Here is a 20,552-nt window from a genome sequence, read left to right as displayed (position 1 = left end):
AGCAGTTCTTAGGCCTCAGAGCAATTCAGAGTCACCTATGGAGGACGACTGAAAGGAAGACGGCTGTCTGAGAATCTCCAGGAGTGACCCTGATGCACACCACCACGGGTTCTCTGAAGGCAGAGGAGATGCTGAGAGCTTCCGGAAAAAAGGGAGAAAGAATGAGTTCCAAATGCAGCCACAAAGCCAAAAGCATCTTGCTCCTGAGCACCAGAAGGCTGTCAGGAAAGAATGTGCTTAATTAAATTCTAATGGGCTGGCAGACTCCAGCACATGGAATACATCAACTGCTCGACTTCAGACAGCGCAAGAGTCCTCTGCTAATATCTGAAACCTGAAATGTAGCCACTTAAGCTCCCCATATATCAGGCATCGTTAGGGATCCCAGAAGCTGCACATGGGCCTGATCATAAACAGTCAGGGGGAGAACCAGAGGGCCATGGGGAGCAACCCTCAGCCTTCCCTGGACACAGCTGTGTAAAGTAGGCTCTTTCTTCTAGAAACAATCCTTTTCCCTGCAGCTGGACTGAACAGAATGAACGTTTCTGAAACATAGCCAGGGGACAGACTGTTCTCTTGGAAACTCCAAGTTGTCTTTTCTAGCAAAGGAGTGACAGGGGTGAGTAAAACATTTTTCATTTATTAAAAAGCTTCTACTGACCACACACAATAAGCTAGATATCCAGACCAGGGTTTCTAACCTTTCCTTTTCTGTTTGTTTTGTTTTGTTTTGTTTTGCCTGGAGAAAGGCAAAGGCCTTTATTTCTTCTTGCCTCCCCGCGGGCAGCCTCCACCCTGGGTCCGCTGGCCACCACCCCTCAGTGCTCAGTTTTTGCCAACATCTGCCAGCAAGCCCTTGTGGTGCCCCTGGGGCAGCCTGTGGTAGATTCGGATCCTGTCCACAGCCCTGGCTCCCAGCAGCACTGTCCTCTCAGAGGCATAGTCGCCCCTAGCTGGGCTGCGCTCCACTGTGACAGTGGCCCAGGGGGAGGATGCCAGCAGCCTGGCTACAGCTCCAGCCGTGCTGTGGCCCGGTGGCCTGGCCTGCATCTGGAAGGGCACAGGTTGCCAGAGCCCCTGGCACAGCTCTAGCATATCTGTGAACAGCTGTTCCTTGTAGCCACTGCCCAGCGCCTCCTCAGGCCAGCCTGGTGCCACAGTCACACGGGGGAAGACCTCAGCTACAGCTCTAAGCAGTTCTCTGCCAGCCATGTGACCAGGGACTGAAAAACTCCTGTGGGAGATTTTGGCCCCCATCCACACAGGCTGATGCAAGAGGCCAAGGCTGGAGAGGCATCCAGCAAGGCCAGGGATGGCCGCAGGGCTGCAGGCTCCACTATTTGCAAATGGACGCCCCAGTGTCCGGGATGTGTGGCCAGCTGCTGCAGGCAGGACTTCAACCTCAGGATGCTGCCACTTGGAGCACAAACAGTGGGCACGGGGTTCTCAGCCACAGTTCCCTGGAGGCCAGTGTTCCGCAGGATCGTGCCTCCTGTGTCTGGGAGGGTGACTGTTGCTCTACCCCTGGGGCAGCATCAAGACCATCACCCCCGAACCGCTGGAGAAGAGGGATCAGGCTGCCTCCCGTTACGTTTGCTTCTGTGTGGCATTCACTGTGGGGCCCCAAATCGCCCAGGTGAGGGGGCTGCCATTCATGGATACCTTCTAGTAGGCCACAGCCATCCTCTCTAAGCTTCCTGACACCCTGCCAAGTAGAGGCCAGCTGCTTGAACTGCAACAGGAAAGGATCAAAGATGTCATAGTAGACTTGATGGATGGCAGTGTTGTCCTAGAGGTAGAGCAGATCCTCTGCCAACATGGGGTCCGAGGCGGCCTGCCACAGCGTCAGGCTGTACCTCTCAGAGTGGCTCAGCAGCCAGCTGGAGTGGGGCCAGGTGGTTCGCACCGTGGAAGACAGCACAGGGAAGGTGACTCTCTGGGGCACCACTCCTACCAGCTCGTGCATCTTCTCCACCATCGCTCGGGTGTACGTCCTGTTTGGGAACATGGGCACGTAGATGGTGGTCCAGCCTGGAGACAGGGTGGCCTTGGGACACTTCTCCTGGACCAGGGCCAGGAACTCTGTGGCACTGACCTCAGTTGAGATGGGCATGTCAGAGCCCTTTAAGATGTCAGTGTTGATCCGCATGGGCCGCTAGACTTTGCCCCCTTCTGTCAGCTGCCGCAGGAGGTCCAGGGAGGGGCCCACCGCCTTGATGTTCTTGTAGTCCACTTTGATGCCCTTCTGGGAAGAGCCTGGCATGCTGTCCAGCCACTGCTCCAGTGTGTTGTCGCTACGGATAGCCAGGGGGTGTGCCATGATGGGAACTCCTGTCTCGTCGGCTGTGCCGAGCCCTTAGACGTTGACGTCAGCCTCCAGGACGGTGATGTTGCCGTTTGGGGCAGCTGTCGTGGCTTCCTTGCTGTTGGCTGCATGGTACCAGGTGACCTCCAGGGCACCTCGGCGGCTGATCTGGGCCTAGGCCCAGCAGGTAATCCAGCATGTCGGCCTCGGGACTGCAGGCCTCCAGCTCACAGCTTGGCCGCCGCAGGGTGATGCCAAGGACTATCACAGCCATGACCACCACAGAAACACAGGTAATGCCAGCCAACCCCCACCTGACCCGATTCTTCGACAACTGCTCCCTGCAGGCCATGACGATGCCTGGCCATGTCTCCCAGGGAGACATCTCAGTAGCATCTGGGAGAACGAGGAGATGCCTGTTTGGTGTGGATTATATGGGCGCCTTAACTGGGCTTCTAGACCAGAGATGAGACTGTGTCGGTACGAGGATATATTCTGGAGCCTGTGTAGTTCTATCTGGCTGTGGGCAAGTCAGGCTAACCTTTCAGTCAAGGGATCCGCAAGTGTGGTCCAGAGACCACATGTATCAGCATCATCCGGAGAATGTGTTTAAACACTGAGGCTTAGGCTCTGTCCCAGACGACTGAACCAGAATCTCAGAGGACAGCCCATCATCTGCATTTTTAAATAAGTTCCCCATGATGCAGGGGATCCCGGTGCATCTCACCCTCAAGAGCTCTGTCCATTACCCTGCACTGCCAGGCATCCAGGGAAGGTTTCTTCCCTGCAACACTCACTCCTCATTCACACTTCAGCCAAACGGACCCTGTGAGACACCCAAATGTAGGGAAGGCCTGTGCCTTCTTCGCTTCTTGCTAGGGCTGTCTTCCCACACCCACCACAGGGCCACATCTTATCCTTCAGGGCACTGATGACATAGCCACTGCCCATACATTGGAGGTGCTCTGACAGGGGTTCAGGCAATGCAGACCTTATCCAGAGATACTGGAGGCGATACTGCAAAACGGTGCTACCTGGGCAGGGGGAGATGCTGAGGTACCACTCAAGCGTGTGTTCAAAGCCGCATGCTCCCTCCCCTTTCCTGATACCTGGACCCTCAACCTTGTGAGCCCAAGTGGCCTGTCTTTTCCCTCCTGCCAGCCTCTGTGTGGATTCCTGAGACAGCTTGGACCTTCTGCCTGAGCCTTCTTAACCCAGAGCCCCCAGGCCTGCATTCCTTTCTTGGGGAGCTCTGAGCTTCCAAAAAGGGGCAGAATGAGTGAGAAGGGGGAGTGAAGGCAGCCTGAAATACCAAGGACCTTTGACAGGCTCTCTGACCCTGTGGAGCCAAGATGGCACCATTTCTCTCCAGTCTGGGCAATAAGAGTGAAACTCCATCTCAAAAAAAAAAATAAAGCCACAGGTGCAAGTCCAGGCACCAGGTAGCCTCTCTGTGGATGCTGCCTGTGTCTAGCCCTCTCTGCTTTAGCCAGAGGAAGGGGGTCAGGAACCCCAGGCACCCCCTCTGCTGTCTGTCCCACTCACATACAGGTCTCAGGCTGCCCAGCAATTCGCCCTGCGCCATCGTTGGTTAGTCTTGACATTGTGCTTTAAGGGGCAGGCATGTTGATGGCAGCAGCCCTGTCACCACAGCCAGAAGCCTGGTCCCTTGCTGGCCCCCTCCACTCCCAGGTAGAAACAGTCTCTTCACTTCCCTCGCCTCCGCCTCCTCATTTGTAAGTGGGGTATAAAGTCCAAGTCCATACCTAACTCTGGGGGCTGCTGTGAGAATTAATCTGATAATCGACATTGAAAACACTGGCTTAGAACACTGTAAAACAGGCTAGAATTTTAAATGTTTCCTTCTTTCATTTTTGATGCTTGAAGTTGTTTCAAAGCCTTGCTTTGCTGCTTTTAAGTCACATGCAGTCACGTGCCACAGAGGAACACCTGGGTCATTGACAGACCTCGTACACAACAGTGGTCCTACAAAATTACAATAGAGTCAAAAAATTCCTATCGTGTAGTCTTTTTATACAACACCTTTTATCATTATTTTAGAGTGTACTTCTTGTATTTTTTTTTTAAGCTAACTGTGAAACAGCCTCAGGTAGGTCCTTCAGCAGGTATTCCAGAGGAAGACACTGTTATTATAGGAGACATGAGCTCCATTCACGTTACCGCCCATGAAGAGCTTCCGGTAGGATGAGGCGTAGAGGTAGAAGGCAGTCATATTCATGATTCTGACCCAGTGCCGGCCTAGGCTAATGTGTGTGTCTGTGTCTTTGTAACAAAATATTTATAAAATAAAAATAAATAAATAGAAAAAGTTTATAGAGTAAGGATATAAAGGGAATATGGGCCAGGCGCAATGGCTCATGCCTGTAGTCCCAGAACTTTGGGAGGCCGAAGTGAGTGGATCATGAGGTCAGGAGTTCAAGACCAGCCTGGACAACATGGTGAAACCCCGTCTCTACTATAAAAAAAAAAAAAAAAAAACTTTGCTGGGCATGGTGGCACGCACCTGTAGTCTCAGCTACTCGGGAGGCTGAGGCAGGAGAATCACTTGAACCCAGGTAGGGGAGGTTGCAGTGAGCCAAGATTGTGCCACTGCACTCCAGCCTTGGTGACAGAGCGAGACTCTGTCTAAAAAAAAAGAAAGAAAGAAAATATTTGTATACAGTTGTGCAATACATTTGTGTTTTAAGCTCAGTCAAAAAGTTTAAAAAATTAAAAATGTATGAAGTAAAAAAGTTACAGTAAGCTAAGGTTAATTTATTTTGAAGAGATAAAATTGTTGAGTAAATGTAGTATGCCCAAAGTGTCTTGTGTTTATAAAGTCTACAGTCATGTACAGCAACTCCTAGGACTTCTCATCCACTCCACACTCACTCATTGACTCGCCCAGAGCAACTTCCAATCCCGCAGGCTCCATTCATGGTAAATGCCCTGTACAGGTATATAGGTTCAGGGCACTGACTATGTACACATTTTAAAATCTATACCTTGCCAAGGTATACGTTTTTTCTTTTATACTGTATTTTTGCTGTACCTTTTCTACGTTTAGAGACACAAATGCTTCCCATTATGCAACAGTTGCCTACAGTACTTAGTACAGTCACATGCTGTACAGGTTTGTACACTAGGAGCCATAAGCCATACCGTAGAGCCTAGGTGTGTAATAGGCTACACCATCTAAGTTCGCATACACTCTACGATGTTCACACAACAATAAAATTGCCTAACCATGCATTTCTCAGAACAAATTCCCATTGTTAAGTGAGGCATGATGGTATATACACTGCAAAACATTTTGAAACAGTAAAAGAATAAAGAAACTATTATTTATAAACCCATCACCTAAGCAACCCTAGATATTGTTTATTTATTTCCTTCTTTTTTTTTTTTTTTTAATTTGAGACAAAGTCTTGCTCTTATAGCCCAGGCTGGAGTACAATGGTGCAATCTCAGCTCACTGCAACCTCCACCTCCCGGTTCAAGCGATTCTCCTGCCTCAGCCTCCCGAGTAGCTGAGATGACAGGCATCCACCCCCATGTCTGGCTAATTTTTGTATTTTTAGTAGAGACAGGGTTTCACCATGTTGGCCAGGCGGGTCTCGAACTCCTGACCTCAGGTGATCCACTCGCCTCGGCCTACCTATGTGCTGGGATTACAGGTGTGAGCCACCGCGCCCGGCCTCCTTCCTCCTTCTTTTTTTTTTTTCCCCCAGCTGGGATCATGCTCTGTTTGTGAGTTTGAATACTGTTTTACAGATTTACTTTTCTTATGTGCACAACGAACATTGTGAGCATAAAGCTTTTTGAGTCACTTTTACAGGAGAATTTCCCAGAAGACAAATCACTGGGTTAAAGGCTATGACAAAGCTCCTGATGCATGTATCATAACTATTGTTAGCCCTTCCCCCCAGAGTTGGAAACTAAAGCTCAAAGATTGAAATACACAGCAAAGCTGGACAGAAACCCAGGGCAAGGTATCCCATGTTCTGTGGTCTACGCTCAACAGCACAGCATGAAAGAGAAGGCGGCCCCTCCTGCAGAGCCCGGGTTATTGTGCACTGATGAGGACAGGCAGCCCTGTCGGGGATGAAACCTGGAACAAAGGCTGGGGCACTGAAAGGACAGCCTGGGGTTCAGGACAGCTGAGTGTGACTGGGGATTCTTCTGCAACTCTGTGACCCTGAGCAAGTCCCTTTGGCCTCAGTCTCAGCTCTACAAAATGAGGGGCATGGACTGAGTCTAACACACCACCCCTCTGCCCAGATGCATCACTCCCAAACCAAAAACAGAAACATTTTGATTTTAGCTTTGCACAGACTGACTAAAGATAATCCATTTGCTCCAGCTTGAGATAGTAACCGATTGCTCTCTTGGCCATAAAACTGAGCCGGCTAGATCTCCCAGCCAGCAGGCTGGGGTTCATGCGACAGCTAGCTCCAGAAAACAGGCCCCAAGCTGGAATCTGCCAGACAGTGGCAGGAGAATGCAGTCCTTTCAAGATCGGGTCAGATGGTCTCAGCACCAGGCTCCGCTGTCGGCCCTGTAAAGAGATTTTCCTGTCCACCCAGCCCTAGGGACAGACGGACAGATGGAGGGCGTCGGTACCAGCCGACCAGGGTGCTGGCCTGCTGCCTGCTCTCTGTGTGCACAAGGGTGCTGACGGACAGCTGCCCAGCGCTGCCTGCACAGGGTCCTGCGGGCGTCGAGGCTGCTGCTCTTTGTTTTTTCAAGTGGCCAGGAACTCAGGAAGCCACATCAGCAGGGCTGAAAATGGGACCAACAAAACCAGATGGGTGGGGACACTTGTTTGTCAGATGCCCCTGAACTTACGTGTTTATCTGGCTGACACACAGACCACCATTTCCCAGCACGCAGAGGTGAGTGCCTGTTTGCGGTGGAGGGTCAAGTTCCTAGAATCCTACACTTACACGTCTCTCTCTGACTTGCTGTGGTATTTTTGAGCCTGGAACAACGGTTGCTCCCCAGACGGAAGAACTGCCTCAGCTCTCTCAGAAAGAGGAATGGTGAGCTCAGGCCACGGTCTTTAAGAAAGATGAACGTATGGAACACCAGGAAGCCAAGTCACTGGCAGGGACCATAGGGCGTGTGGAAGATGAACCTACGGAACACCAGGAAGCCAAGTCACTGGCGGGGACCATAGGGCGTGTGGAAGATGAACCTACGGAACACCAGGAAACCAAGTCACTGGCGGGGACCATAGGGCATGTCATTTCCACACGTAAAAGTCCACATACACAGAAGAACACGCTTTGCAAGAACATGTTCAAACAAAAAGATAAACATGTCAAAATGATGGTCTATGGGTTTAAAAAAAAAAAAACAAAAGAATAGGATTCCGGCCTGGGGATAATCACCTTTAGTACAAGAAAAGAGTGGACGTGCTGTGAGCTGACTGAGGAGGGCCACGAACTTCCAGGGCTTGATAGCCAAAAGCTTTTTAAATAAAGGAAAGAAAAAAAGACAAAAGCCAACCAAACACGCGAGATGTCATTAAGAATGGCTTTTGGCCCCAATGCAGTGGCTCACGCCTGTAATCCCAGCACTTTGGGAGGCCGAGGCAGGTGGATCACTTGAGATCAGAAGTTCAAGACCAGGCTGGCTAGCATGGTGAAACCACGCCTCTACTAAAAATACAAAAATTAGCCGGGCGTGGTGGCACATGCCTGTAATCCCAGCTACTCAGGAGGCTGAAGCAGGAGAATCAACTGAACCCGGGCAGTTGCAGTGAGCCGAGATGGAGCCACTGCACTCCAGCATGGGCGACAGACTGAGACTGTCCAAAAAAAAAAAAAAAAAAAAAAAGGCTTTTGAAGGGCCTTGACTGTTTTTATAAAGGGAGGAGGTTAATCCACATGGGACAGAGGTGTGGGCCACCTTAGTTCTCAGCCCTGGGAGCGCATTCGAATCCCTCGGGGAGCTTTGAAAAGCCACTGGATTCCGCTGGCTTCGGGCGAATCGAGCTTTCAGGGTTAAACAGAGCCTGGGGTGTCTCATGAGTCATTAGAGCTGAGAGGGCTGCACTGAAGTAACATGTGTGGCATCTGTCTGCTCAGGAGAATAGGAGGGAGGGCTTGCCGAGAGCTGGAAGAGGAAGGATTTTTGACGAGCAAGGGCCAGTTGCAGTCAGAGATTTTTTGACGAGCAAGGGCCAGTTGCAGTCAGAGATGGAGAAGGAGTGACTTGCAGTGGGCACCGTTTTGGATGAGGGAGGAGAGGAGAACCCGGAACGGAAGCAGGGGTGAGCATGCGCAGTAAGAACTGATGGGTAGGGAGAGGGGAGCTATAGATGCAAAGGAACAGTGAAGTAGGAAGGGAGCAGGGTCTGTGCGACCACGGGCCGACCTCTCACGTTACAGACACAATGAGAAAGCTGAGCCTCAGAGAAAGCGACTTATCCAGAGATGGGCCTTGAACACAGCCACCTGACTCCACTGGCCTGTCCAGTGCTCTCCCCGCCGCCCCACGGAGCCTGTCTGCTCTGCCTGAGCAGCACGTTCCCATCACCCTCATCGGACCAACGCTCATCACAGGGGCAGGGGAGAAGCCACCTCAGAGGGAGCTGGCAAGTGCTTTGAACCTCCTGAGGAACAAACCACCTGAAGAGGACTTTAGGAAGGAAACCAACTAATTAAGATTGCTTATTCCCTTCCCTCTCTCAGCTCAATGTTCTCATCCACTGCAAACTTTCCATCACCCTCTGAAGTCAGGGCTGTTTTTCTTCCTAATTCCTTAATTCTGGAGGCTCACTCGGTTGTTCTTTCAAGGCAGCCAGCCAGGCTAGGTGATTGTCGTAGCGATTCTCCAATTTCCTGCCGCTCTGATGGTCTGTTAGTCATCCGCTGAGAAAGGGAGGTCTGTGGAGTTAGGGTCTGAGGGGAATGGCTGAGAACACTTGCTCTCAGCCAGAATGCATGGCGTGGCCATGTGTCCACCACGCTAAATGCCTCACAGGTACCAAATTCTCACAGACAGAAAAAGTAAGCCCAAGAGAGGTAATGTAAGTTTCCAAGTGATGAGCAAGCTCGCATGGAGGAGCTGGGTCTTACTTGCGCACTGCTGGGCCCACACCTGTGACAGCATGTGGTAGAGGTTTGCCAGGCAAGGTGGCTCACACCTGCAATCCTAGCACTTTGGGAGGCCAAGGCGGGTGGACCACGAGGTCAGGAGTTCGAGACCAGCCTGACCAACATGGTGAAACCCTGTCTCTACTAAAAATACAAAAATTAGCCAGGCGCAGTGGCATGCACCTGTAGTCCCAGTTATTCGGGAGGGTGAGGCAGGAGAATCGCTAGAACCCGGGAGGCAGAGGTTGCAGTGAGCCGAGATCGTACCACCGCACTCTAGCCTGGGCGACAGAGCAACACTCTGTCTAAAATTTTAAAAAAAAGAAAAAAGAAAAAGAAAAAGAAAAAAGGCTTACTGAGCTGGAGAAAGTGGCCGGCCTGAGATCTGCCCCAGCGTTCTGGTTCCCAGCCCACCTCTGGCTGGGACACAGGCCGGCTCAGCCTCTGTCGATCATCCTAAATACACCGCAGTCACAAGGGTTCTGGCCAGGCCTGCAGACATCCCTGACTTAGCATGGTGCAGACCACACTGCCCGGGCTCCATTTGCCTGCCCTGGGCAGCCCTTCTAGCTCTGTTTCTGGTTACCTTGGCCCTAATTGTCAGATTTCTGTCAGGATGTACTGGCAGAGAGCTGCTACCAGGGTGGGTCATGCAAAACATTCCAGAAGAAAACCCAGACTCTCGGGGTTGCCGAGGGAAATGAAAAGTCACGTCATTTTAACTCAAACTCTCCTCCCTCTCCCCCTGCCCCCAGACACACACGTGAGCACTGCTTCTCTCCCCTTATACATACTCAGATTCTCCAGTTGGTTGTTGGGCCTGCAGATACATTTCTAGTTCATTAGCACTTATCAATTAATGCTCATGTGCACAGACTACGTGGAGAGGCCATTGTATGTGTCTTGGCAACAGCCCAGCTAAAGGACCAGTTGACAGCCAGCACTAATCACTGGATATGTAAGTAGAGATACTTCCATATAATATACTACGGTAAAGTTATGAACAAAGTGTTATTGGAGCTCACGGAGAGGGTGACTGATTGTTAGTGGTGGAGACATCAGGGAAGGCTTTATTGAGGAGGTGGCAGGTGGATGGACCTTAAAAAATGGGTAGGCTCTGGCTTGCCCATGGGTATAATGTCTAGACAAGCTATGACATCACAATATTCATAGTGGACACCAGGATCACTGTAGTCAATCAGAGAAACTCATGTCCCTGCAAGCGGCATGGTGCCCAGCAGTCACTGGATGTCGTTTGCTTGTTTTAGGGAACTTGAACAAGGCACGGAGGTTCTCTGGCCAGAGTTTCCTCATCTGTCAGGGAAGGGCAGGAGACAGGGAGGGTACTAAGGCCAGAGTAATAGGTGGAATTAGATGGTGCTTTGCTGGGTGTGGGAGATGCTGGCTTGGTCCACTCACCCACCATAGGGACTTTAGCTAACCACTTACTCTCACTGAGTCTCAATTTCTTCATTTGTGAAGAAAGATGGCAATCAATCTCTGCACCACCTGCCCCATGTTTATCCATGAAAAGCTTCCAAGAATTACCGTGACTGGAGGAGCAAACGTGACTGCCGTGACTGTCACCGAGGCCGGCCGCTCAGGGTGCCCTGTGCTATGGGTTCCTGGCATGGCTCGGAGTGTGCTCCTCTCCTTAATGCCTCCCACTGAAGTGCGTGTTCCTTCCAGTTTCTCTCCCTGTTTAACACATCACCCCATGAGACAACCATCTGGGGAATGACATCAACCAGCCCTTATCTTGCCAATGCTGAGGGTTAGGCATTTAAACAGGACTCGGCAGGGATGGTTTATTGCCATTCCACCAAACCTGGGGCCTCATGCGGGAGGACATAAGACTGGGGGTGTACTCAACTGCCGGGGGCTGCCAGTAGCTGGTGTTATCTTCACTGACATGTCTCGTGATTAATTCTGGCCTTCAAGTGACTTGCCAGATTACCTATGCCTGGCCTCTGCATGTAATCTCTCAATGTGGGCTAGTTTGGGCCTCTTCAGAGTGTGGAGACCGGGTTCCAAGAGAAAATGTCCCGAGAGAGAAAAAAAGGAAGTGCACAGAATTTGTATGACCTGACCTTGTAATTCACACAATGTCGCTTCCCCCGTATTCTGTTGATCAATGCAGTAGCAAAGTTCTGCCTGTGTTCAAGAGAGAGGCAGATAGACCCCAGCCCTCAGTGGGAGGAGTAGCAGGATCACATTTAAGAGAATGTAGGATGGACATATTGTTGCAGCAATCTTTGAAAAACACGATCTACCACAATGTTCCTTGCCCTGATATTGGAAGCCCTTCTCCACATGCTCCCAGCAGCATCTCCCGCGGTCTCTCGACACAAACCCACTCCAGGCAGGCCAGCCTCCTCACTGCACCCAAAGTGTGCCGTCCTCACCCCAGCCTGAGAGGCTTGGTCCTGTCGCACTCAGACCTCACTCTCTTCTTTCTTATTTCCAAGTCCTATCTCCCAAATGATTCAGGTTCCTGGTGTGTTAGAGTTAGCAGCTAAGACCAAAAGGGAAGTCTTTTAGCAAACATAGTTCCTAGGGCCTTCTTTATTACTGTAGTGTGAGACCTGTTTCTTTCTTAGAAGTAGTAAAAATTCTACTATTCTGAGATTCACTGATTCTGAAAAGTATCCACCAAGCATAGATTCCCTTCAACTGCAATCATTGCATGCATACTTATGAAATTCAGGTTCCTTGTCTCTTCCAGACAGAAATAATGACTATAATAAATTAAGGGCAGCTTGTTTTAAACCAACAATGGTGTGGCTGACAACGAAAGTGTAAATATGGCTATAGTTAATGGATTTTTTTGGCCTTCCTTCATTTCAGCTTATTAGACCCATGACTAATAAAGGGCTGACACTGCTCACTAATTACTCCCCAATTAAATCAAGGGCCAGGCCCCGCCTCTTATGCAGATCCCAGTCCCTAGGAGCTCTGGACATCTAATGGTGCTCAGGAAACACTCAGTTGTTGCTTGGGAAAAAAAAAAAAAACCTGAAATCTACAAGACAGCCGAATTGGGCTGTTCCTCTACATTCTACCTGCAGATGCGTGTTCCCACTGAGTACAACGGAAGCCACTAACAGTGGCATCCATTCCTCACTCACAACCTGGGAAGGCACAGAGGGAAGGTGCTGTTATCCCCATTTTCCTGATGAGGAAGTTGAGGCTTAAAGAGGTTAAGGGGTTTTTGCGAAAACCAGTGGCCCCTGTGTTGATGAAGTGAGGAGGTGAGAACTTTTGTGCCGTCTTTTCATTTCTCAGTCCAGATTGCTTTTTACTGTACCACCTCCAGTTTAGCTGGCTCATTCACTCATCCAAGTATTCGGTCATTGATATAACTGACAAATGCTTGCTAAGCACATCCTTTGTACACAGCACAGTGTAGGCGCTGGGGAAACAACGGTGAACAAGAAAAAGTGGCTGCTTGCATTGAGTGGTCCAAAGGGAAAGGTGGCAGGGAACACCCAAGCAATTATACACATAAGACCATTTGATGTATGACAAATGTCATGAAGAAAACAGAACAGAGTCATGTTCTGTTACGGGATACAGAGTGGCCAGGGTAGCCAGAGCAGCGAGGAAGAAAGGCACCTCTTCAGTGAGGATTACCAGGCAAGGTTTCCTGAGAATGTGAGGCCAGAACTGGAACCTTAATGAAGACAGGGAGCCAGTTATGTAAAGATACGGGGAAGAGGAGTCCCAAGAAGAGGTGACAGCAAGTGCAAAGGCTCTGAGCCAGGAATAGGAATAGCCTGGTCATGTCAGGGAGACAAAAAGGCTACTTAGGTGAGAAATCTTGAGCAATGGAGAGAATAGAGGGAAGGGGAAGGTAGGGGGCCTCAGAGGCCATCCTAGGGAGGGCAAAGGAAAGCCTGTGTCAGCCAGGGAGGACCTGCAAGAGCGGGCCACCCTTCCCATCACCTGAAGGTGTCTGCAAGAATACGGTGGGCTTGGCTTGTTTGTTTCTGAGTTTGATTTCTTTCCAAGGCAATCCTAAAGGCAAAAGTATACCCTTGAGCCCTTAATAGCTTAAATATAGCAACTATATGCATCATTTCATAGTCTTTCACTCGCACCCTCTGTCAATGGGTTTGATTTACTTTAAGGTGCTGCTGTTGTTTGTGTTCATGTGAATTCTGTGTCAGTATTCAAATAGTAAGCTCGTCACAAAATCTTCAAGCCAGCTTTCTGTTTAAAATTCCATTTTATTTTTATGATACATTAATTTATATTCTAACTATGAAAAATTTAAAAATAGTTGGGACTTCCAGAAAGGCACCAAGAATAAACTGTAAATCTCCTGTAAAGAGTGGAATTGATCTAAAAGTGAAGGCTCAAAGTTTGAAGGGCGTCTCTCACTCTCCTCTAAATGCAGCCTGTCCTCTCAGCAGCTTCCCCAGCTGAAAGCGAAGCCATTTACTTTCCTTAAAGCATTTGCCCTTCTAAACTTTAGATTCCTTTTCTGCTAACTGGGGATTTATTTCAAAGGCCTACAATGAGAGTTAAATAAGATAATGCAAGTAGAGCACCTAAAACAATGCCCAGCTCAGAGAAGATGCTCCAAAATACTAGCTCTGGGTCAGGCAGGGTGGCTCACACATGTGATCCCAGCACTTTGGGAAGCTGAGGTGTGAGCAACACTTGAGCTTAAGAGTTCAAGACCAGCCTGGGCAATGTAGCAAGACCCCATCTCTTAAAAAAAAAAAAAAAGTTGCTGGGCATAGTGGTGTGTACCTATATTCCCAGTTGCTCAGGAGGCTGAGATAGGAGGATTACTTGAGCCCAGGAGTTCAAGGCTGTAGCAAGCTAGGATCATGCCACTGCACTCCAGTCTGAATGACAGAGCAAGAACTTGACTCTAAATACACACACACACACACACACACACACACACACACACACACACACACAGAGTATATTGTATATATAGTAGCCCTGAGGCTTCATCCAGAGCAGAACATCCAGCGGGTATTCCATCAAGGAGCGTTTACTTGCTTCTAAAGAAGAACATTCTAGCAATCAAAGCTGCCCACAACTTAAGGGGGCCCTGTCAAAGTGTCATATCAAATAATTTACCAGGAACTTTCAATAATAAAATTGAGAAACTCCTCCTTCAACTCTCTTAATCTCCTTTTCCCTGTAAAGTCAGATTCCTTCTCTGGTCCCTGCCACTTAATTTCAGATATTCCTCAAATTCATATTGACTGTATATTTTATGCTATATGCCAGGCATTGTATTAGATGCTGTGGTCCAGCAGTGAACAGAGTGGGCATGCGCCCCACCCTCGGGGAAGTGCCAGCCCCAGAGCTGCAGGCATCTCTAATGCTGATGTCATTGTTGAAGTAGCTGCATTCCACATGGAGGAAACTGAGGAACGATGCTCATTCTTTTACTGACAGAGTTTTCCAAGAGATGTGACAAGCATGGAAATAATTAATAGAGGTGACGTTCGGATTCCCAGGACCTCTGTTGGATCCAATCTGCAACCTGCCTTGGAGACATCATCTGTGGGTCTTGGAGGTGGAGAGGAAATCCTGGGATCCTGGGACTGCGTCACATCAATGCCCTTTCCCCCGCCTGCCCCTCCGAGCCTTGGCCAGCCTGAAAGGAGCACACTGAGAAGTAAAACCACATCCTTGGCTGCTTGAGTGCCTTTGCAAGACCTTCTTTTTTTATTTATTTATTTTTTTCTTTTGAGACGGAGTCTCCCTCTGCCACCCAGGCTGGAGTGCAGTGGCATGATCTTGGCTCACTGCAACCTCTGCCTCCTGGGTTCAGGCAATTCTCCTGCCTCAGTCTCCTGAGTAGCTGGGATTACAGGTGCCCACCACCATGCCCAGCTAAGTTTTTGTATTTTTAGTTGAGACAGGGTTTCACCATTTGTCCAGGCTGGTCTCGAACTCCTGACCTTATGATCCGCCCGCTTCGGCCTCCCAAAGTGCTGGGATTACAGGCGTGAGCCACCGCGCCCGGCCACAGGACCCCTTTTATGTGCTCAGATGGACGGACGTGCTGTGCAGAGAGTGGAGCTGCTGGGCTCTTTTTGAGAGGGACTGTTTCCCCAAATTGAAGACAAATTCTCCAGAAGTACAGGAAGCATACACAGGAACCAACCCAGTTAAATGAAGAAGAACAGTTTACTCAGTGGCTCTTCAGTTAGAAGCTTCAGTGGGGATCCAGCAGCAGGCTAAGTCATGGCAACGTTGGATGGGTAAAAGAGAGAAAGAAGACGGTCTCATAACCACACCCTGTCCCTATGCCACCTCTACACCCTGCCCTTCTGGACTAGTCACGCTCTCACACACTCTGGCACACACTCATGCTCACACTCACACTTACATGCACATACACGCTTCTTCAGTTCAATGCCATGTCCCCGGATTGCTGTGGGTATGTGCCACCCCTCCCCAGCCCTTTCCCTGCATCAAACCAAAGAGCACGTTTGCTCACAGCCCAACCTTCGGGAACACAGTCCCCCTGGGCTGCTTCCTAAACTTCCTATTATGCATCAAGAACACATTGTCCTTTCAAAGCTAGGACTGAGACAGGACCAAGACCTAATATTTGTCCCATGAGTCACCACATTACGCGTTACCAAGAATGCACACAGCCTGTAAGAAGCCTTGCAGGTCCCTAAAGTACCTGAAGTCACAGCCACTTAACTCCAGCTGGACAGATCCAAGCTGGGCTCACCAGTGTCTCACTGACTGGTGACGCGTCAGCCCTGTCAGGCCACCAGCCTGCCTAAAAGTCAGCTCTCAACATGGCGCTCCTTTGCGAAGGAACCACTCGTGGGCAACATGGATGTCCACCCCTGGGCGTGGACAGGATGTAGTGGATGTACTTCAGTGGTACCACGCAGCACCTACAAGTCATTGCCTGTATGCACACTTGGTAGTATGAATGAATCTTAAAATCCTAGTGCCAAATAAAAAAGCCAGCAGCAGAATAAGGTATACAAAACCCCAAATCATTTACATACTTTAAAACAACATGCATCCTGAAAACTAAGCACCAATATCACTTATATGAGAACATGCACAAACACAAAGAGGGACGGCAAGTGTATTAGAAGCCATCCCCCTATGGATGGGGAAACGAGAATACATAAGCAAATCAAGAGAGGGAATGTGTAGGGACCAATGATGATAATATGTCATGAACTGCAGAGTCTGATTAACTCAGTCCTCGGATTCTCTTCACCAAAGTCAAAAAAAGGGGAGTGGGGGTAGGGAGGACACATAAATCTCTGACCTTGTTTACTGGTTTGTTTTTTTGTTTGTTTTGAGACTGAGTCTCGCTCTGTCACCAGGCTAGAGTGCAGTGGCACGATCTGGATTCACTGCAACCTCCGACTCCCTGGTTCAAGCTATTTTCCTGCCTCAGCCTCCCAAGTAGCTGGGATTACAGGCACCTGCCACCACGCCCAGCTAATTTATTTTTTGTATTTTTAGTAGAGACAGGGTTTCACCGTGTTGGCCAGGATTGTCCCCTGACCTCGTGATCCACCTGCCTCAGCCTCCCAAAGTGCTGGGATTACAGACGTGAGCCACTGTGCCCAGCTGGTTTATTTGTTTATAGAGACAGGTCTTGTCCTGTCATCCAGGATGGAGTGCTGTGGTGTAATCATAGTTCACTGTAACCTCGAATACCTGGGATCATGGGCTCAAGCCATCCTTCTGCCTTAGCCTCCCAAGTAGCTGAGACTATAGGTGTATGCCACTGCACCAGGCTAATTAAAAAAAAATTTTTTTTTTAGAGATGGGGATCTTGCTTTGTTGTGCAGGCTGGTCTCAAACTCCATCTTTAAGTGATTCTCTTGCCTTAGCCTCCCAAAGTGCTGGCATTACAGGTGTGAGCCATAGTGCTCTGCCTGACCTAGGTTTAGATTTCCAACCTCAGCTCCCACTTCCTTGAGCCTCAAGCCAAATGGGATGACCTGTGACTCACACAACACTCCTGATTCTTTGCCTTTGATTATGCTGCCGTTCTATGGCCAAGTCTGCCCCACACTTCAAGGGCCAGCTCTGGTGCCGCCCCCTCTGGAGGCTTCCTCCTGTCTTCCTAAACCATCGTGCTACTTTCTCTGCCCCACACTGCAGGCACTGGTCAGCGTCTTTGGCAGTATATCCTTATTTGTAGGCAGAAATAACCCCATTGGAGCCTCTAGGGTGGGGCTGCTCTGTTCAAGGAGGCTGTGCACAGGGGCTCTTTGTGTCTTTGGCCATCTGCACTCCCAGATTGCAAGGTATGTCTTCTAAGCGCACTCTTCAAAGCACTTACCCTGAAAGGAACACTTTCTCTACACAGAGATGCACTACTTTCCCAGGAGAACCCATCATGGAGAAGAGGCCCATGGATAGATGCTTGGTGAATGGACAAATAACAAGAGGACTTCCACAAGCCCTTCTATAGTTAAGCCCTAGGCTCTCTTCCCACACCCAAGACAGCTCTCTGGAATTCTGTTTCCTACCTTCGTGCAAGCCCCAAGACTCAGCCAGGCTGCCTCTTCCCTTTCAAACTACTTCCACCCTAAGCCTCCTCTAAAATGGCACCTGACTATGGAAGCCATTATCTTGTTATTTGGACAACCACTCCCCAGAGTCCCCCTCAACAATAGATACTTAATCAGAAGCCATCTAGAGTCCTACAAACATAAAGATCTGGGAGCTGGAAACCTTAGAAAGTGGTATAAGCTCCCTTCTCTGTCTTCAGTGTGTAGATATCAGTAACAAACATTTCTGAGCACCTGTTACATGCTAGGCACTGATTTTGACCCTGGAGACATGATGGCGAGTAAAGGAAGGTGAGCCCTCCCCTCATGGGACTGGTTGATAATCTACTACTTCCCAGGGTGCAACTCTCACCCACTCTCCAAAGATAAGCATGTGAATTTTGCCAAATTCAATTTTCATTCCCCTGGGGCCTGCGCCGTGTTGGCAACAAAGGGGAGCAACTGGCTGGAGACCAGCTGCCTCGCAAGGCCCTGCCAGGGCTGGCACAGAGGGCTGGCGTTTCTATTCCCAGGGCCTGGCTCCCAACCAGGATGGCATCTGCTCAGCATCTGGAGCCCGGCACACTCTAATTGTCCTGTGGCCTCGTGGCGCTTCCAGCCTATCAACTCAGTTTTTCTGGAAAAGCAACTCCTGTGTTTATTGGTTTTCTGCCCCAGATTTAGGTCACTAGAATTTTCCTTAAGGATGGAAAAACTCAGGGAACCAGATCTGGATGACTCTCTCATGCTGGGATGTGAGTGGGAGGGACTGGTGACATACTAAAGAGAAGCTGGCTCAATGCCACACCTAGCACTCACTGCCTCACTACTTTTCTGAATAGCACTGGTCCTTCCTGAGCCGTTGGACGAGGAGCTAGGGGCCGTCACCCCAGTGAGGTGGCATTGCCTTGCTGTGTGGGCATAACTGAATCCCTTCCCTCTCTGGGCTGACACCCTCTCAAGTGATTCCTAAGCAGATGAAATCATGGATACAAAGGAACTTGTTAAGCGCTGTAAAACCGTAAGGTCCTGTTGGGACTCTGTGTGCTTTACTCTCAATTTTGCTGTCAACCTATAGCTGCTTCTAAAAAAAATAAAGTCTATTAAAATAACAAATTTTTAAAAAGTAAGGCCCTATGGCAAACCCTGGGAAAAGAGGCTCTAGGTTCTTAAAAAACCTCCACTGATTTCTGTGCAGCCTTGCAAGGTGTGGGAATTTCTCTGAGCCTCAGTTTCCCTGTTCTACTAATAAAATAATGGGTTGGTAAATACCGGGTTAATTGTAGAGTACTGTTCCTTTGTGATGTCTTGTTATTATCTGCCACCTACTAAAAGAGACTGTTCTGAAGGTCAACCAGCAAGTCCCAAGTTGGTGGAAATTTTGAAGCTCTTAAAGAACACTGGAAGCCCTAGAGAAAGTATAAGTAAATGTTTGACAGGCACCTTAAACTTAGCATGTTCAAAACTGAGCAGGAGGAGGAGGAAGACAAGAAGGAGAAGACAAAGGAGGAAGAGAAAAAGAAGACAGGAGGAGGAGAAGACAGAGCAGGACGAGAAGGAAAAGGAGCAGGAAAAGCAGAACCAGAAGCAAAGGCCACAGAAGAGGAGGAAGATGAGAAAGAGGAGGAAGAAAAAAAGAAGGAAGGTGTAGCAACAGCAGCAGCAGCTGAAGCAGAGGCAGAAAAGAGAAGTGGGCATGGAAGCAGCAGAAAAGGCAGAAGGCTAAGTGGCAGAAACATGCAAAGCAGAAGTCGATGCTCAGAAAGCCGAAGCTGCACACACAGACACACGCAGATGCAGAGGAAAAGCGAGAAATTGAGAAAGGAAGAGGAAGAGAAGTAGATGTCGTAGCCCTGGAAGGAGAAACAAGGGCAGTGAGAGAAGCAGCAGAAGGAGTAAAAATAGAAGAAGGGGACCCGAAGAAGAAGGGCAGGGGAGAAGAGGAAGGGGAGAAAGAAGAGGGAAGAGCAAGGCAGGATGCGGAGGGAAGAGGCAGGTGTAGTCATAGTGGAGGAAGGAGAAGCTGCAGCAGAAGGAGAAGCAGCAAAAGCAAAAGTTAGAGCAGAGAAAGTGGAAACAAGCCAAAGTAGAAGTAGCAGAACGAAGAGAAGCAGCAGAGAGGGCAGGAGGAGGAAGAAAAGAGCAAAAGGAGGAGGAAAAGGAAGAAAAAGCAGAAGCAGAAGTAGATGAATATGTTGCACAAGAAGCACCAGCAGGAAAAGCAGAGGCAGAAGCAGCAAGCACTAGTGGAAAGAGAAGCAGAAGGGAGAAGCAACAGCAAAGAAGAAGCACCAGCAGAGGCAGCAGTAGAAGCATGGGAAGTGGAAGAGGGGGGAAGAGAGGGCGGAAGAGCAGGACTGGGTGAGGGGAGTCATAGTAGAGGGAGGATGAGGAGCAGAAACAGAAAAAGCAGCTGAGAAAAAAGCAGAAGCAGAATAGGCAGAAGCCAAAGTACAAAGCAGAAGAAAGCAGAAGCTGAAGCCAACGCAAAGCAGCAGACACAAGAGGAGAGACAGCAGAGCAACAGACCCAACCACTGAAGCATAAGTTGCAATAAAAGGACAGAATCAGCAGAAGCCAAAGCAAAGGAAGTCAAAGCAGAAGGAGCATCCCAAGGCAGAGGCT

The 20,552-nt window shown here is 49.4% G+C and overlaps 1 protein-coding gene and 1 pseudogene across 7 annotated transcripts in view; both read right to left on the bottom strand.

Annotated features, from left to right (window-relative positions):
- FAM43A (family with sequence similarity 43 member A) overlaps positions 1 to 20,552 on the bottom strand; it is a 197,045-nt gene that overhangs the window by 102,026 nt on the left and 74,467 nt on the right. The window lies entirely within an intron of this gene.
- On the bottom strand, positions 585 to 3,858 carry LOC103241949 (protein FAM151A-like; annotated as a pseudogene).

This window comes from Chlorocebus sabaeus, chromosome 15 (assembly GCF_047675955.1).
Source record: "Chlorocebus sabaeus isolate Y175 chromosome 15, mChlSab1.0.hap1, whole genome shotgun sequence".
NCBI lineage: Eukaryota > Metazoa > Chordata > Mammalia > Primates > Cercopithecidae > Chlorocebus > Chlorocebus sabaeus.
This window is presented reverse-complemented; position numbering and strand designations above follow the sequence as displayed.